The 14,317-nt window shown below is 44.2% G+C and overlaps 1 protein-coding gene across 5 annotated transcripts in view; it reads right to left on the bottom strand.

The window, feature by feature from the left end:
• AP1G1 (adaptor related protein complex 1 subunit gamma 1) overlaps positions 1–12,087 on the bottom strand; it is a 90,602-nt gene extending 78,515 nt beyond the window's left edge. For 2 of the 5 annotated variants that reach the window (XM_065536669.1, XM_045382603.2), the window contains exon 1: positions 11,767–12,087. The gene's annotated coding sequence lies outside the window, so the exon portion shown is untranslated. Of the gene's footprint in view, positions 1–11,508 lie in introns of all 5 variants that reach the window. The other 3 variants (XM_065536670.1, XM_065536671.1, XM_065536668.2) reach the window with 2 other exon arrangements.
• Positions 12,088–14,317: the final 2,230 nt, after the last annotated feature.

Below are 14,317 nucleotides of genomic sequence, written 5' to 3'. Positions count from 1 at the left end.
AGACACAGGTAATTCAGGAGAAAAGCATATCCCCTCCTTGTGAATTACAATACTAAAGTATTATTATAACTTACAAATCAGTGTGTTTGATTGGTCTCAATCACCCCTAGGAGATGAACTACTAAAATGGAATTTCTGGATCTTCAAGGCTAAAGAATAGGCTGTGGAACGTATGATCACATTGAGATACCACCCCACCCTGTCTAGGCAGCCAGCTGGCATCCCTCTAAGAGGACTTAAGTTCAATTCTCCCTAAATTGTCACAGTAATTACAGGAATCTTTTATGCTTAATTATCCATAACCAGAATTCACAAGAACTGAGATCTAAAAAGCAAAATGCCTGTAAATGCAAACATGCCTACTAACAATTCAACAGCACTGAGATGCATAAAAAGCAGACTGGGCGCAGTGGCTCAGGCCTGTAATCCCAGCACTCTGGGAGGTCGAGGAGGGCAGATTGCTTGAGCCCAGGAGTTCAAGACCAGTCTAGGCAACACAGTAAGACCCTGACTCTTACAAAAACTTTATATATATATATATATATATATATATATATATATATATATGTGTGTGTGTGTATATATGCACGAAAAGCAATAAAGGCCAGTAAACAATGATAGCTAAACAAAGCAAACATCTGACACTAATGAAATTTTTAAAAATTTCACTCTCCCAACCGTAATCTTATTAGCAAAACCATACTAAAGTACTCTCAATTCAAGAAGTATCTTCAAATTCTCAAAACAAAAATTTGGCTTAAAAACATCACCCAAAGGGTATAATTAATGTTGAAGGAGGTTATCTGATGTAAATATAGATGCCTTTTTAACTTCTATATATAGTCTGCTATCTTTCAAGTAATGAGCATGTAAAACTTGGAATAAAACTTGCTTTGAAAAAAATCAAACAAATTAACAAAAACGTATAAATAAAGCAACTGTAAACTTTCGAAGTTAGTAAGGTGTCCTTCATTCCAGAAAAATGTATCTAAGGGTACTCTTCCCTAGGATGACAAGCAGAAACATTAGAAAGTTACTTAATATAGCCAGGTGGGGTGGCTCACCCCTGTAATCCCAGCACTTTGGGAGGCTGAGGCAGGCAGATCACGAGGTCAGGAGTTCAAGACCAGGCTGACCAGCCTGGTGAAACCCCATCTCTACTAAAGATACAAAAATTAGCCGGGCGTGGTGGCGCGCGCCTGTGACCCCAGTTACTCAGGAGGCTGAGGCAGGAGAATCACTTGAACCCGAGAGGCAGGGGTTACAGTGAGCTGAGATCGTGCCACTGCACTCCAGCCTGGGCGACAGAGGAAGAATCCATCTCAAAAAAAAAAAAAAAAAAACAGTTACTTAATATAGTACTAAGATGACAAATTTTCCCTAGCATATTCTTCATGAATCCAAGTTCTATTAACTCTGGATATACAAGGAGAGTGGGGGAGTTGTCCACAGAAAATTAAAGATGGTATAATATTTACTTTTAATTAATGTATCTGATATTAACTAGTTAGAAATGGAGGATAAACAGTCCCATTGACAATAGTATAAAAATAAAATACATAGGAATAAATTTAGTAAGAAAGGTATAGGAACTATATGAAAAAAATATAAAATCTATAAAACATCTGTTGAAAGACCTAAAACAAACTTGAACAAATAGACACACACAAATTATCATCAAAAACTGTTAAGGCCGGGTGCGGTGGCTCACGCCAGTAATTCCAATACTTTAGAGGCCAAGGTGGAAGGATCACTTGAGGCCATGAGTTAGAAACCAGCCTGGGCAACACACTGAGACCATGTCTACAAGAAAATAAAATAAACAAATTTTTTTTGAGACGGAGTCTCGCTCTGTCCCACTGGCTGGAATGCAGTGGCGCGATCTCAGTTCACTGCACTGCCTCCCAGATTCAAGCAATTCTCCTGCCTTAGCCTCCCAGTGGCGCATGCCACCACGCTCACCTAGTTTTTCTGTATTTTAAGTAAACACAGGGTTTCACCGTGTTAGCCAGGATGATCTCAATCTCCTAACCTTGTGATCCGCCAGCTTCGGCCTCCCAAAGTGCTGGGATTTAGAGGCGTGAGCCACTGCACCCAGCTGGAATGGACTCTTCTAAGACAGTTTCAGAAACCAAAGAGGAAAAGCGGAATATATATATAATTACCTGAAAATGTCTGTGAAACAAATAAGGTTAAAAGATAAATGAGGGCAGGTACAGTGGCTCCCGCCTGTAATCCCAGCACTTTGGAAGACCAAGGCGGGCAGATCACTTGAGGTCAGGAGTTTGAGACCAGCCTGGTCAACATGGCAAAACTCCATCTCTACTAAAAGTACAAAAATTAGCCAGGTATGGTGGCGAGCGCCTGTAATCTTATCTACCCAGGAGGCTGAGGCAGGAGAATCGCTTGAACCCAGGAGGCGGAGGTTGCAGTGAGCTGAGATCACACCACTCCAGCCTGGGCAACAAGGGCAAAACTCCGTCTCCCAGAAAAAAAAAAAAAAAGGATAAATGAAAGACAAGAAAAATACACATGCCATATAAAAAGAATTAATATTCCATAAATGCTCCTACAGGAAGAAAAAAAAAAAAGAAAGAAAAATGAACCAAGGACATGAGCAGACAATTCTAAATAAAGGAAATCCAGTGGCCATTACACATACCAAATAAGGATAGCCCCAGTAACAGGGAAGTTAAAATTAAGACAAACTGCATGACCCATTTATCATCTAGCAGACTAGTAAAAATTAAACTATGTATTTACGCCCAGTGGTTTGATGATATGAAGAAGCTACTTGGGATGAAAATTATGGTAACCTATTTAGAGAGTAATCTAGAAATAAAAATATTTAAAATATATTTCTCTGTTAACCCAGAATTCCTACTTTGGAGATGCTACAGAAATAAAAGCATCAGCAAATAAGGTGGCATGTACAAGGATATTTATTGTAGCACTTTGTTAAGTGGCAAAAATCTAGAAATGATCTAAACGTTCACAGGAAAATAACAATAAATTATGGTACATCCATGCTACAAGACACAATAGGACTATTTAAAAGAACAAGATAGAATTATATTTACTGTGGGCTGAGTGCAGTGGCTCACATCTGTAATCTCAGCACTTTGGGAGGCCATGGCAGGCAGACTGCTCAAGTCCAGGAGTTCGAGACCAGCCTGAGCAATACAGCAATATCTCATCTCCTCTTAAAAAAAATAATAGGCTGGGTGCGGCAGCTTATGCCCATAATACTAGCACTTTGGGAGGCCGAGGCAGGCGGATCATGAGGCTAACATGGTGAAACCCCGTCTCCACTAAAAGTACAAAAAATTAGCCAGGCGTGGTGGCAGGTGCCTGTAGTCCCAGCTACTCGGGAAGCTGATGCAGGAGAACAGCGCGAACCTGGGAGGCGGAGTATGCAGTGAGCCGAGATCATGCCACTGCACTCCAGCCTGGGCAACAGAGCGAAGTTCCATCTTAAAACAACAACAGCAACAATAATAATAATAATAATAATAATAATAATAAAGAATTATAGTGGCTGGGTGCGGTAGTTCATGCCTGTAATCCCAACACTTTGGGAGGCCGATGCAGGCAGACTGGTCGAGCCCAGGAGTTTAAGACCAGCCTGAGCAACACAGCAAAATCTCATCTCTTATTTTAAAAAATAATAGTAAAGATTATATTGGCCAGGCGCAGTGGCTCACGCCTGTAATCTCAGCACTTTGGAAGGCCGAGGCAGGCGGATCATGTGAGGTGAGGAGTTCAAGACCAGCCTGACCAACATGGACAAACCATGTCTCTACTAAAAATACAAAATTAGCGGGGCATGGTGGCACATGACTATAATCCCAACTACTAGGGAGGCTGAGGCAGTAGAATCACTTGAACCTGGGAGGCGGAGGTTGCAGTGAGCTGAGATCACACCATTGCACTCCAGCCTGGGCAACAAGAGCAAAACTCCGTCTCAAAAAAAACCAAAACAAAAAAGAATTATATTGGCCGGGCGTGATGGCTCATGCCTGTAATCCCAGCACTTTGGGAGACCAAAGCAGGCAGATCACTTGAGGTCAGGAGTTTGAGACCAGCCTGGCCAACATGGCAAAACCTCATCTCTACTAAAAATACAAAAACTATCTGGGTGTGGTGGCAGGTGCTTGTAATCCCAGTTACTCTGAAGGCTGAGGCAGGAGAATCGCTAAACCCAGGAGGTGGAGGTTGCCTCCACCTAGGCGACAGGGTAAGACTCTGTCTCAAAAAACAAAACAAAACAAGAAAAAGAATTATATTTACTGACCATGACATGTTTAAAAAAAAAAAAGCGTGTTATAGAGTAATATAAATAATAGGATCTCTCCTTAGTAAAAACAAAAAAATTCTACATATGTACATTTACATGAGTATATACAGTACTTAACTAAGCACTGAAATATTGAAGCATATTCATTGATAATCTGTTAAAATTTTGGGTAATTACGACTGTCATAGAATAGATGATGTAACACTATAGGGTAAACATCCCTAATCCAAAATCTGAAATGCTCCAAAACCTGACATTTTTTTATTGTTGACATGATGCTTGAAGAAATGCTCTTCAAGGCCGGGCATGGTGGCTCACACCTGTAATCGCAGCACTTTGGGAGGCCAAGGCAGGCGGATCACGAGGTCAGGAGATCGCGACCACCCTGGCTAACACAGTGAAACCCCGTCTCTACTGAAAATATAAAAAATTAGCCAGGCGTGGTGGCGGGCACCTGTAGTGCCAGCTACTCAGGAGGCTGAGGCAGGAGCATGGCATGAACCCGGGAGGCGGAGCTTGCAGTGAGCCGAGATCGCGCCACGGCACTCCAGCCTGGGCAACAGGGTGAGACTCCGTCTCAAAAAAAAAAAAAAAAAAAAAGAAATGCTCTTCAAGTGTTCCAGATTTTGGATTTTAGGATTAGGGATGTACAACTGGTGTAATGCAAATATTCCAAAACCCAAAAAATTCCAAAATATGAAACACTTCTGGTCTCAAGTATTTCAGATAAGGGATACTCAATGTGCATTTGGTTGAAAGAGCTAACTTATATAAATAATTATACAGTTGTACAACACAAAGCAAAAGGAGGTCCATTAGCGTTTTTACAGCTCAAGTTAGTGAACCTATTTAACTAAACCTCACTGTTGAGAAATTGTTCAGTCATAAAAAGAAGAAAAAGAAGTGTTTTTTACTTTTTTTTTTTTTTGAGATAGTCTATCTCTGTCACCCATGCTGGAGTGCAATGGCACAGTCCTAGCTCACTGCAGCCCTGAACTCCTGGGTTCAAGTGATCCTCCTGCCTCAGCCTCCCAAGCAGCTAAGGCTACTGGCAAAGACACCACATCCAGCTACTTTAAAAAATTTGGGGCCAGGCACGGTGGCTCATGCCTGTAATCCCGGCACTTTGGGACGCCAAGGAGGGTGGATCACCCGAGGTCAGGAGTTCAAGACCAGCCTGGCCAATATGGTGAAACCCCATCTCTACTAAAAGTACAAAAATTAACTGGGCATGGTGGCGGGCACCTGTAATACTAGCTACTTCAGAGGCTGAGGCAGGAGAATCGCTTGAACCCAGGAGGCGGAGGTTGAGGTGAGCCGAGATCGCACCACTGCACTCCAGCCTGGGTGACCGAGGGAAATTCTGTCTCAAGAAAAAAAAAAAATTTGTAGAGCCAGGGTTCCACTGTGTTTCCCAGGCTGGTTTTGAACTCCTGTCCTCAAGTGATCCTTCCGACTTGGCCTCCCAAAGTGCTGGGATTACAGACATGAGACACCAGGCCTGGCCAGTGAAGTTTATTTTTAGGTTTAGAAAACGTGTAACATCTTTACATATCTTTGAAATATTTAAAATATTTCAGCCAGGTTCAGGGGCTCATGCCTATAATCCCAGCACTTTGCAAGGCTGAAGCAAGTGAATCACCTGAGGTCAGGAGTTCGAGACCAGCCTGGCCAACGTGACAAAACCCCGTCTCTACTAAAATACAAAAATTAGCCAGGTGTGGTGGCAGATGCCTGCAGTCCCAGCTACTAGGGAGGCTGAGGCATGAGAATTGCAGGAATCCGGGAGGTGGTGGCTGTAGTAAGCCAAGATGGCACCACTGCACTCCAGCCTGGGTGATAGAGTGAGACCCTGTCTCAAAAAAGTAAATAAAAAATAAGATGTTTTTAATTATTTATAAGTTACCAAAATCACATGTATTTTTTCCTCATCTTTTAAAAAACTGCCTTCTTCCTTCTAAACCTACTTAATTTCTTGCCAACATTTATAATTTACTAATCAAATTTCTTCAATGGTCTGAGTAGGCTTTTTTTAAAAGTAAAATTTCCGAGTACCTAGTGAAAAAAAGCATTTTTCATTTCAATCATCTCATCCTAAACCTTGCCCTTTTATGCTAAAGTGTTAATGCTGACTCAACACATTTGTCAAGTATGTTTTTTTTCTCCCACTTCTGGACCCTTCAAACTTTAACCAGTTTCTTCAGCAACCAAAACTCATGCCATATTAAGTGTATTGTGTTACTTTGTCAGTGAAGAAAAAACTTCACGTGTATCTTTAAAGTAACAATGACACCGCACTCACACCTGTAATCCCAGCACTTTGGGAGGCCAAGGCTGGTGGATCACTTGAGCCCAGGAATTCGAGATCAGCCTGGCCGACAGAGTGAGACTCGTCTCTACTAAAAACACAAAAATTAGCCAGGCATGGTGGCGCATACCTGTAGTCCCAACTACTTGGGAGGCTGAGGCAGGAGAATTGCTTGAACCCGGGGGCAGAGGTTGCAGTGAGCGGGGATCGCTCCAGTGCAGCACTCCAGCCTGCGCAACAGAGGAGGACTCCGTCTCAAAAAAAAAAAAAGACAACTCTTTTTTTCTCTTTTCTCTTTCTTGACCTCATTGAAATAAAATTTTCTATACAAAAAGGCAACTGGAAAAATGCTACTACACTTAGACAAAGATTTTTTTTTTTTTTTTTTTTTTTTGAGCCGGAGTCTTGCTCCGTCCCCAGGCTGGAGTGCAGTGGCACGATCTTAGCTCACTGCAACCTCCACTTCCCGGGTTCAAGTGATTCTCCTGCCTCAGGCTCCCGAGTAGCTGGGACTATAGGCATGCACCATCATGCTCAGCTAATTTTTGTATTTTTTAGTAGAGATGGGGTTTCACCATGATGGCCAGGATGGTCTCCATCTCCTGACCTCATGATCCACCCACCTCGGCCTCCCAAAGTGCTGGGATTACAGGCGTGAGCCACCCAGCCAACAAAGATAATTTCAAAACCTGTAAGCCAAGAAATACAAAAGATTATATAAACCTATAGGCTATCTTAATTTTTTTTTCTTTTTTTCTTTTTGAGACAGAACCTCCATCTGTCACCCAGGCTGGAGTGCAGTGGCACGATCTTAGCTCACTGCAACCTCCACCTCCCAGTTCAAGCAATCCTCCTGCCTCAGCCTCCCACGTAGCTGGGAATGCAGATGCACACCACCATGCCTGGCTAACTTTTTTATTTTTAGTCGAGATGGGATTTCATCATGTTGACTAGGCTGGTATCAAACTCCTGACCTCAAGTGATCCGCCTGCCTCGGCCTCCCAAAGTGCTGGGATTACAGGCATGAGCCACTGCACCAGCCTACTCTCTTAAGTTTAAAATTGCTTGTGGGCAAGGCATGGTGGCTCACACCTTTAATACCAGCACTTTGTGAGGCAGAGGTGGGAGGACCTCCTGAGACCAGGAATTTGAAACCAGCCTGGGGAATGTGGCGAAACCCCGTCTATACAAAAAAATAATAATAAATCCAGCGGCACATGCCTACAGTCCCAGCTACTTAGGAGGCTGAAGTGAGAGGATCACTTGAACCTGGGAGGAGGTCGAGGCTGCAGTGAGCTGAGATTGTACCACTGCACTCCAGCCTGGGTGAAACAGTGAGAACCCGTCTCAATCAATAAATCAATAAAAATAAAATTGCTTGTTAGTTATAAGCTGAGAGGAGTTGGGAAAAAAATTGTTTGCTACTTTCAACACTATTCTGCATTAGAAACTGAGTAAAAGCAACAGAGAATAAAGAAAGCCAAAATCAAGAACTGAAAACAGACTGGGCACAGCGGCTCCCACCTATAATCCCAGCACTTTGGGAAGCCAAGGTGGGTGCATCACTTGAGGTCAGGAGTTCGAGACCAGCCTAGCCAACATGGTGAAACCCCACCTCCACTAAAAATACAAAAATCAGCTGGGCATGGTGGCGTACGCTTGTAACCCCAGCTACTTGGGAGGCTGAAGCAGCAGAAATCACTGGAATCCAGGAGGTGGAGGTTGCACAGTGAGCCGAGATCCAGCCACTGTACTCCAGGCTGGGAGACAGAGCAAGACTTTGTCTCAAAAAACAAAACAAAACAACAAGAACTGAAAACAATTCATGAAGCAAGGATAGACTAAATTACAAGCACTTAAAATAGTACTTTTTAATTTTCTGAAGCTCTAAGTAAGAGTTTTAAAGTTTTGATAGCAATTAAGTCCTGCTATATACACAAAATTTTAAAATCCTCGTCAAATGCAAATAAGGGGATTAAGCATTGTGAAAAATGTGTTTTGGTATGTAGGTTGCCAATTCAACTTTTTAAATTAAAAATAATCTCTTGGAAAATACTCATTCAATTTTTAAAATTTGTATAAATTAAAGAGTTTTGGCCAGGTGAGGTGGCTCACACCTGTAATCCCAGCACTTTGTTTGGGAGGCCAAGGCAAGAGGATTGCTTGAGCCCAGCCTGCGCAACATGACAAAATACTATCAATACAAAAAATACAAAAATTAGCCCTGCGTGGTGGAACACGCCTGTAGTCCCAGCTATGTGGAGAGCTGAGGCAGGAGGATTGCTTGAGCCCAGGAGGTCCAGGCTGCAGTGAGCAGAGACCACTGCACTCCAGCCTGGGCAACAGAGTGAGACCCTGTTCAAACAATAAAAATAATAAAAAATAAGAGTTTTTATAAATCATAAAGAAGTCGGTTTTGGTTTGCATACCACTGATTTTTAAAACTCCTTTTTAAAATAAACACTGGGGTGAAATATCACCAAGGCATTCCTGGCAATTTCTGTACTTTATAGTTTCACTCTAAAATCTGCCCTCAAATCTAGAACTGCTAACAATGATAGAGGTCAGACCAAAGAATAAGCAACTGCTCCCAAAAGAAACGGAGGTTTCCTAAACACAAAGCAGATATTCAAATATGCACTGATCAATGGTGCACTAAACAACACTTTGCTAGGAATTTGTTAAGGCAAAAGGACCCTTCCCCCAGTGAATGCAAACTATCTAAGAATGAATTTTTAAAAGTTTAATATTTTAAAATATTTTGGTAGAGACAGAGTCTCACTATGTTGCCCAGGCTGGCCTCTAACTCCTGGGCTCAAGGGATCCACCTTCCACTTCCCAAAGTGTTGGGATTACAAACATGAGCCACAGAGCACCCGCCTGAATGACATTTAAATACCAACATATTAAAGCATGAAAAACACTGAGTTAACTAACATCTATGTGATAGCTCTGCTAACACCTTACTTGAAAAGTCTAAGTCAGAAATGGCACATTTCAGTAGTAACTGCAAGGGCATACTTAGTAAATGAGCGATCATTACATAGGTGTTCAGTGTTTGACAGTTCCTTTAAACCAAAAGAGAAAATTACATAGCTTCAGGGTAATACAGAACTCACATATCTAATAGTAACTAACATGTTTTTGAAAAATCTCCTTAAAACAAGCAACAAGATCACTGAGTATTTACACTGAAAATACTGTTTTCTCCTGAGACATCATATGACCTATACAGGAATTTATCTACAATCTCATTTCAATAACCTGATAAGAATAATGCATCTATATATGTGGCTTAGCAGTATTAAAAAGCTTGACTCAGTTCAAGTTATAAATTTAAATTTCATCCACTAGACTGTGATCTCAAATAAGTTAACTTCTCTTTTGCAGATGTAAAAACCCAGGCTGAGATGAAATAAGGGTGATTCAATCACACTCGCCTAACTTGAAACGTAGGAAATATATCAGTGAATTACTGTGAAATACTTTTTATTCGCCAGGCACCGTGGCTCACGCCTGTAATCCTAGCACTTTGGGAAGCCAAGGTGGGCGGATTGCCTGAGCTCAGGAGTTCGAGATCAGCCTGGGCAACATGGTGAAACCCATCTCTACTAAAATACAACAACAACAAAAAATTAGCCGGGCGTGGCAGCGTGCACCTGTAGTCCCAGCTACTTGGGAGGTTGAGGCAGGAGAATTGCTTGAATCCAGGAGGCGTAGGTTGCAGTGAGTCGAAGGTTGCAGTGAGCCGAGACCGTGCCACTGCACTCCAGCCTGGAGACAGAGCCAGACTCCGTCTCAAAAAATAATAATAATAATAAAAATTAAAACAAAGAAATACTTTTCATTCAAGCATGCTAGACTGCAAACATGCTTTTAGAATAAAAGTGACTAGATTACTAGTACTTAGAGGGTTCATATTTTTCAAACTTGAAAGTTAGGCTGTATGACAACTTAGGTATTTGACAAGCATTCTAGGGAAGGGTGGAAGTGAATATTTAAAATTCAACTATCCCCAGAAAAACCCAATACATGAAGTCATTACAAGTATTTTTTAGAATCAGTCAGCAAAGATCATTACTGTACAAACACCTCAAAGTTAAGGTCACTAAGAAAGCACTAACTCCTCTCCTCGGTTAACGAATCACTGTAAAGCAGCCCAACTCTCCTTTCTACCTACCTCAGATTAATATTTTTCTCCATGGACAGATTTCCATGCTCAGGGATATGTAATAGGGGAGGATTAAAAAAAAAAAAAAAAAACACCACACAAGTGTCAGTGAGTACCAAAAAGCTAAGTGTTCAGCACAGGAAGGGAATCCACAAATGAGAAAACATTTGACAGCTCCCGCCTCCCAAAAGCCATTTAATCTGCCTCATAAACATTACTGCTGAAGCACACTCTGAGCGAGTGTTTCGATGGATCTCCTACACCAAGTCTCCTAACCGGGAAACAATCAACTGAATCGTCCCGACTCTTTCAGGCAATCAGGAAGCCCGGGAGAATTATTAGACGCTGACGTCCGCAGGCCCAGGAGCTGAGAAAAGGGTAAACAGTACACTCGCAGGTAGGCTGAAAAAAACAAAACAACAACACACACACACACACACGCGCGCGCGGAAAATTGGGAAAGAAGTTGGTTGGAAGGTTAGAGAGAGGCGAGGCCGATGTCTGGTTCCGAGAGGACGGCACTGCAAGGGCAGGCAGCGATTAACTGGGCATTTGGAAATGCTGAGAGTTATCTGAGAGACCTGACACGGGTACAAGACACAAGAACGCTGCTGGTACGTGGCTCAGAGAAGACACGCGGGGGTGGGGCCCGCCGCGCTAAACCCCAGGCTCCCTGAATGAGCCCTCAAAGATCGCAGCCTAAGAAAGTCAAAGGTTCAAGGAGGCCCGTACCCGCGGGGCAACGCCACTACCCGGAACACCGCTGCGCGCGGAACCTCCCGGTCCGAGGCCTCAGGGTCGGCCCTCCAGAAGTCGGAGCAGCCCCTGGGGCTCCCGGCCCCTCCTGGCCCAGCCTCTCTGTCCTCTCTTCTCAACACCCACAGCCTGGGACCGGACCCCTGAAACTGAAAGGAAGCTTCCGGTCGAGCGCCCGCGCCAGCGGCGGGGCAAAAGCAGCAATATGCTCTAAGTGCCGCCAGTGACACTCACCGGCCCGAAATCTCGAATGAAACCAGCAGCTCCGGGGGCGGCGGCAGCAGTGGCAGCAGGAACCGAACATCCAAAATGGCGGCTCCCTCGGCCTCACCACTGCTACTGCAGGCGGAGGGATCCTAAGGAAGAAGAGAGTTTTTAACTAACTTCACACACTATTGAGGAAACTTCGCTCCCTGGCCTCCTCGTCTAGTCGCTTCCGTGTCCCTGCACTGCAACTTCTCGTGCCTCTCCTCTCGGATTAACCAAGAACTCGGACCCTGCCGAGGACTATTTGCCAAGGAGGAGGCGACTGCTTCTGGCAGAGCGACGCAAAGCGTAGCAAGGGTCAGGGCTGTCACTGATGACGCGAGACGCTGCTGCCGAGTCACCGCTGCGAAGAGTCTGAGCGAGAAAGATCCGGCCGACCCCAGAGCGGACAGACATTGGTTCCGCTTGGCGGGAGGCGGGGGAGGGGCTGGGCTACCAGGAAGCGGTGGGGCCACCTGGAGGAGGCGGAGCTAGGTCAGGTAGTCCAGGAAGTGGGAGCAGGCGAGGCAGGTGGGGGCGGAGAAGATAGCAGAGATGAAATGGTGTTCATCCACGGGCATCCCAAACTCTTTGCTGTCTCCTGTAAGATTTTTGCTTTCTTTTTAACTGAAGGAGCATGCTCCAGGTGGTATTCTATGGTTTTATGGTGTCTTTGCAACATATTTTACGAAGAGTTAAGAGGATGACTCACAAGAATGGATTCCACGCCCAGTACCGCGGTTCATGCACAGCTCAAGTCACTTAAACTCCAGGGATTCAGTTTCCTCGTATGTAGAAAGAAGACTTGGACTCATGTTAGCTGAAACCCTTACGGAATGGGCTTTCGGTCTATGACTCCATGAATTAATGACCAGGGCCAAAGAAAGTCTAACCAGACAATTCCTAACCTGATAAATAATTACTAACATATGACGCGAGTCTTTTCCGTGTGAACGTAAAGGGGGCCTGATACCTTGGCCTGTTTAAAGTAAAGGTGACCTACCTAGACCAAAATCCTTCCGCTAGATTGGCAACAAAGTACAATACAACACAGCACCAGGCTGGGTGCCAAACAGAACAGAACCAACTGCACAATTTTTTTTTTTTTTTTTTTTTTTTTTTTTTTTTTTTTTTTTTTTTTTTAGACAGTCTCGCTCTGTTGCCCAGGCTGGAGTGCAGGTGCGGCATCCCGGCTCACTGCAACCTTTGCCTCCCGGGGTCAAGCAATTTCTCGTGCTTCAGCCTCCCAAGTAGCTGGGATTACAGGCTCCCACCACCGCAGCCGGCTAATATTTGCATTTTTAATACAGAGAGCGTTTCGCTATGTTGGCCAGGCTGGTCTTGAACTCCTGACCTCAGGTGATCCGCCTGCCTCGGGCTCCCAAAGTGTGGAGATGACAGGTGTGAGCCACCAGCCTGCCCAGAACTAACCACAAATCTTGAGTTTAGGACCTGGGTGTCATAGAGAGAAGGTTGCACCTTTTTCCTTAGTCATTTTCATGCACGGATTCAAAATACTTTACAAAAATTGCTCTAAGTAGGCCGGCGCAATGGCTCGCGCCTGTAATCCCAGCACTTTGGGAGGCTGAGGCGGGCGGATCTCCCAAGATCGGAAGTTCGAGACCAGCCTGGCCAACATGGTGAAACTCCATCTCTACTAAAAATACAAAATTAGCCAGGCATGGTGGTGGGCACCTGTAAACCCAGCTACTTGGAAGGCTGAGGCAGGAGAGTCGCTTGAACCCCGGAGGCAGGGGTTGCAGTTAGCCAAGCCTGGGCGACAGAGTGAGACCCTGTCTCAAAAACACACGAAAAAAGTTGAACCAAGCAGGCCCATCTGTACAATTTTGTCCCTGAACTACGGGGGCATGCCAAGTGGCTGGAAAGAAATGAGGCCATGGGTGCGATAATAATTATCATTTTTATTATTAAATATTGATATCACATTGTTCATGAGGCACTTTCATGTGTGTAATCTAATCTGACCCTCTGGACAACCTCCTGAGTCCGGCTAGTCAAACATAAGTAACTTAGCTTTACAAATAAGGAGAAACAGGCTCCAAGAAACTGACTTGGCTAAAAGACACATCCTCTCCCCTCTTCCACTGGGGTTCTGTTAAAGAGTGCCTTTTTTTTTTTTTTTTTTTTTTTTTTTTTTTTGAGGCGGAGTCTCACTCTGTCGCCCAGGCTGGAATGCAGTGGCCGGATCTTGGCTCGCTACAAGCTCCGCCTCCCGGGTTCCCGCCATTTTCCTGCCTGAGCCTCCCGAATAGCTGGGACTACAGGTCCCCGCTACCGTGCCCGACTATTTTTTGTATTTTTAGTAGAGATGGGGTTTCACCGTGTTAGCCAAGGTGGTCTCGATCTCCTGACCTCATGATCCACCCACCTCGGCCTCCCAAAGTGCTGGGATTACAGGCGTGAGGCACCGTGCCCGGCCTTTTTTTTTTTTTTTTTTTTTTTGAGACAGAGTTTCCTCTTGTTGCCCAAGCTGGAGTGTAATGATGTGATCTCGGCTCACTGTAGCCTCCGCCTCCTG

The sequence above is a fragment of the Macaca fascicularis genome, chromosome 20 (assembly GCF_037993035.2).
Source record: "Macaca fascicularis isolate 582-1 chromosome 20, T2T-MFA8v1.1".
Taxonomy (NCBI): Eukaryota; Metazoa; Chordata; class Mammalia; order Primates; family Cercopithecidae; genus Macaca; species Macaca fascicularis.
The sequence above is the reverse complement of the archived record's forward strand: the minus strand, read 5'-3'. Positions and strand labels throughout refer to the sequence as shown.